The following is a 5,575-nucleotide window of genomic DNA, read 5'->3' on the forward strand; positions in this document are numbered from 1 at the left end:
TCTAGGTTAAAGTCAGAACAAGGTTATCCTGGCATGGAACTAAACAGCTAAAAGAAGCTTTTCTGATGTAGATATTATTTCTGAATAGAATCTGTCTCTTATTGGATCTGAAGCTAACAGTCACTTTAATTATAATTTTGCTGTCTTCATTGCTGCCTATATTCACTTTCTTCCTGATTATCAACATTACTCTGTTAAGTCTTGGCTTTAACAAAACTGATGGTTATAACTCAAAATATGTGATACAAAAGTGTGTGTGTGTGTGTGTGTGTGTGTGTGTGTGTGTGTGTGTGTGTGCGCGCGTGCGTGCGTGCGCGTGCATGTGTGTGTTTGCGCATGCTTGCTTATGTTCATTTTCAAATGGGGAAATTTTCAATGTGTGCAACAGATGAATATTCCCTCAAAAGAGATAAAGAACAGATACAGGCATGGCTGTGTGGTAAGAAGCTTGCTTCCTAATCACATGGTTTCAGGTTCAATCCCAATGCGTCATGCCTTGGATAAGTATCTTCCACTATAGTCCTGGGTTGATCAAAACCTTGTGAGTGGATTTGGTAGATGAAAATAGAAAGAAATCCTTCATATACACATGTGTGTGGATGTGTGTTTATAAATATATTAACAAGGTGTCCCAAAAGTCACTGATGGGTTTCAATTTTTAATAACTTCCTTAACTTCACAAATAAATACATCACTACATCACATGAAAAATGACATCACTTAAATGGCAGCCATTTTTGGCTTAGCACACCTATGCTCTTTTCAAAACTTGCACCATAACACCCTCAAGAGTTTCAGACCTCACTTCTCTGATTTCTCTATTGATGTTCTCCTTCAGTTGCACCAGGGTCTCCAGTTTGTTGATGCAAACCCTTTCTTTCAGCTATCCCCACAAAAAAAGATGCAGGCTAGTCAAGTCTGGGCTATGTGAAGGCCATTCAAAGTAGACCTCACACATGATTCCAGCAAGATGGGGCAACTGCTCATACCGCAAGAGAAACAACGCAGTTGATAAGGTAGTACTTTGGAGAGAGAATAATCTCCCACTACAGCAATGTCAATAATTTAGGTAAGAAATAATTTAGGTAAAAAAATTATAGAGGGACTAGCATCATATTTAGAGATTACTTCAATTTGTCTAAAATATTTGGATAATGTAAGTTTTTTACAATCGGTTAACTTTAGTTTGCGGTTAAATTTTCCTTCCCTTAAACAAATTCTTATCACCTTGGCTCTTGCACTAACTGATCCTAAGACAATTAACTTAATGTAGATGAGATGAATAGTTTTACACATAATCAATAAACTTCTTTATTATAATAGTTGCTTCAATGACTTCTGAGAAAATTTTGCATTTCTGGGAGACTTCAAATTTTCAGTGCAGCATCAAAATTAATCAGACATGTTCTCTTTAAATCAATCAAAAGTATTTCAATATTGAGCAAATGTTCAATCTCTACAGAACCCAAATTTATTTCATTATAAAGTACTGCCCCACCACCGCCACCGCGACTGCAACCACCATCACCAAATGGTATTTGTCTATTATTTGGATCCTCGACGACAAACAGAAAAAGGTTCCCTGTTGAAAACATTCAAATGTTATATTGTGTCTTATTTCTGCTCTTTTTTTAATTATTTTTTTAAAAACTATCTGCAAAGGATTTTTGTAATATGTCAGCTTTACTTTCACTCAAACTTACCAATTACATCCACTTCTCAACTTCTCATTGCCTTATAATAGTCTTCTTTCCCTAAAGCCCAAACCAATAATTACAGCAGTTATTCATTTCAAACACTGATACCCATAGGACCGTCTTATTTATAATGTGTTCACACAAGACGCTGACTTCCAACTCTTTAAGCTTTATATTAACAATCTCACTCATGAACTACACACTTTTCGTTCAACATAGACCTGAAGACCTATGAGCTACAGTTGATGTTTAGACATAAAATAGAAAATATTGGGATTGATGGATTTTTAGTTAACTAACTACTTTGGGGCCAGACAACAACTAGTAACAAACACAAATTTAAATTTATACAGAATTAATATGAGTGTAAATAAGGACATTCGAGAAAAACTAAACCATAATATTTTATGTATTTACAGTTCAAATTCAAAAGATATCTAATCACAAAGTAAAGAAAAAAATTTAAACAATAAATATGTTACCAGTTGCTGCTATAATTATAGACATTTTTCTTGATATATGTGATCAGCATGGGCAATTAATAATTGTATATGTTAACTTCAAAAATATCTAACTTATTAAACTATTATAAAGAGGAATGTAATAAAATGGAAACTGAATTATTATTATATAATACTAATTTGAGTTAGTTTTGGCATTTTTCTTAATAACTACAGATATTTTTCTAAATAAATGTGACAAGTATGGACAATTAATAGCAGCAACCATTAGCTTTGAAAATATCTTATTAAACTGATCATTGTCATCATCTTCATGTTTGCATGGATCAGATGGAATTTACTCAGGCAGAAGATTTTCCACAGCCTGATGCCTTTCCTGTAGCCAATCCTCACCTGTTTTCAAGGCAGGTAATATTTCACCATGAAAGACAGGAAATGTACAAATCACTTGTATGTTAGTGATGCTCATTTATAATCATCGCATGATGTCAAGATAATTTACACACAAACACACACAATGGGCCTCCTGAGCCCCTAAATCTATCCACAAAGCTCCAGTCAACCTGGGGCCCCTTGCAGAAGACATCTGCCAAAGATGCTGCACAGTAGGGACTAAACCCAACACCACATGGTTTGGAAGCAAGATTCTCAACTGCACTTCCATCCCAACTATTGTATAAATAGTAAAGAGGACAATAATAAAATGGAAATTTAATTATTATTAGCAAAACACAGCACTGATTCAAATATGAATAAAGCTTTCAAATCAGCTCGATAACTAATATAGTCAAAACTTCATCACTAATATGCAATTACCACATTAACCATTAAGTTATCAATAGTAACAGTTAATTTACATATCTTATAAAGCTTATAATTTGATATTATTTTATTAGCCTTCTTAAAGCAGTGTATCCACTTCTCTTATTTACTCTCTTTTGACAGAATTTTTAAAATTCTTTTTAAAGGTTTCAAAACTTCAACTTATCCATAGTACTAACTTTTAACCTTTTAGCATTCAGATTGCTGTATCAAATGTAATGCTTATTTATTCACATTGATTTAAATGACTCATACATTATCTCATAGCTTCAAGATCTCGATGATGTGATTGATTATTTTTAAAATTACATTGTAGGATAGATGTAAAAGACTAGATCTGGTCAGTTTGAACATAAAATGGTAGAATATTTTAACTGGGCATGGCCAGTTTAAATGTTAAAGGGCTAGCAGACAAGAACTTGAGACATTCTTATTTCTTCAATAGGTATTTTATTTGCCTAAGTGAAATAACTGCTAATATTTGAGTACTGATAAGGCAGCAAAGCTGGCAGAATTGTTACAACGGTGGGCAAAATGTTTCGTGGCATTTTGTCTGTTTTTATGTTCTTAGTTCAAATTCCACCAAGACCAACTTTGCCTTTCATCCTTTAGGGGTAAAAAAAATAAGTACCAGTTGAGCACTGGGGGGTCAATGTAATTGATTTACCACCTCAACAAAACTTTCTGGCTTTGTGCTAAAATATGAAATCAATATGTTAGTGCTGATATTCCACTAAGATTGGCTTTGCCTTTCATCCTTTCGGGGGTCAATCAAATAAGTACCAGTAGAGCAGGGGGGGGGGGTCAATGTAATTGACTTACTCCCTTCTGTAGAATTGCTGACCTTGTGCCAAAATTCGAAATCAATATTTTAGTACTGATAATCCACAAACAGGGCATCAATATCAATCCCAACCAATTCCAGAATCTAATCCTTTTCCCATCTACATAGCTTCAAACTGAAGTTACTTTCCCATGAATGCGATCTTGTATGTTATGCAGCACTCTGGTAGAAACTGGCTAATGAATTTGCAAGCAGTTTTTCAACTTACTTAACAGTTAAACATGAGTCTCAGGTGAAACAATTAGCCACACTTTGTCAATATGTGCAGCAGTCACCTTTCTTATTTTTTTTCTTTTTTATCAAGATCTATTATTTTTCCAACAATTAAGTACAAGTTTGCTTATACTCCAACAACGATGAAAAACAGCATTAACATTAAAGTTTGCCACTATCCAATAAAATCTAAGGGGGTTTTAAGGCTAGCCATGATGTCAAAAAATAAAAAGGAAGAATACAAAATCCTCTCCTTTTTATAATACATATTCATGTTAACATGAAATATACTATAGGATATAATTTCTACAAAGGTGTTACAACATTAGCTTAATATTTAACTGAAGGAAAAAGAAAACCAATGTAAAAATATATATCAACTGCTGCTTTTGTAAATACATAAGTGAGGCTTCGTATCAGGTTAAAGAGGTATCCAGCTATGCAATTTTCTAAGAAAACATTATGCTGAGAGCATAGTAAATGAATCATCCTAATTTTCATTGACTACTTAAAAACAGAGAGGACAAGTTCTTAGAAATATATAAAAAGACAGCATTTCACCATTTCTATGTGCATCATCATCATTATTATTTAATATCTCTTTTCCAGGCTGGCATGAGTTGGATGTTTGATGAGCTGATGAGCTAGAGGACTGCACTCCAATGTCTGCTCTGGCATGGTTTCTATAACTCTATGCCCTCCCTAATGCCAATCATTTCACAGAGTGTATTGGGTGCCATATACTACTACTACTACTACTACATCATCTTCCGGAAAAGAAAAAATCCTAACATCAGGCTACAAAAACTAAACTTAGCTGCTAAAAACCCTCCTACTGGGCTACAACAAGTAACCTTAGATGCCAAGAACTCGCCTAAGTATCCTAGCTGTCCCTAATAATACTGATTTCTGGAGCTGTACTAAACTGGGTTTTACGCCTATTTCCTCTATCCATCTGTTCAGATCTTTAGGGATAGTTCTCAATGCACCGATAACTACTGGGATATATTTTACCTGCACTTTCCATAGTTTCTGTAATTCAATAGCTAGGTCTTGGTACTTTGCTATTTTTTCTATACTCCTCATATTAAGGTTTTCATCATTTGGGACTGTAAAGTCAATTATCTGGCACTTTCTGTTCTCTTTATCTACTACTATGAAATCAGGCCATCTAGCTTCTATTACTCTGTCAGTCTAAATGTTAAAGACCCACAGCAACTTATATTTCTTATTTTCTAGTAATTTACTAGCTTCATGTTTATACCATTTATCAGTATGTTCAAATTCTAGCTCTTTACATCTCTCAGTGGATTACTCTCCCAAAATTGTCATATCTTTTCTTGTATTCTTTCTGTGCCAGCATGCTACACTCACTTACTATATGAGTGTTTTTGAATTGCATAATCTACATTGGAAATCTACTTGGTTTTTGTCTATCTTGGCTTTTATCCAATCGGTCATTAATGCTTGATCTTGTGCAGCTACTAACAAACTTCTGTCTCACTCTTCAGCTTTCCTTTCTGCAACCATAACCAATT

The sequence above is a fragment of the Octopus bimaculoides genome, chromosome 1, assembly GCF_001194135.2.
Source record: "Octopus bimaculoides isolate UCB-OBI-ISO-001 chromosome 1, ASM119413v2, whole genome shotgun sequence".
Classification (NCBI taxonomy): Eukaryota; Metazoa; Mollusca; class Cephalopoda; order Octopoda; family Octopodidae; genus Octopus; species Octopus bimaculoides.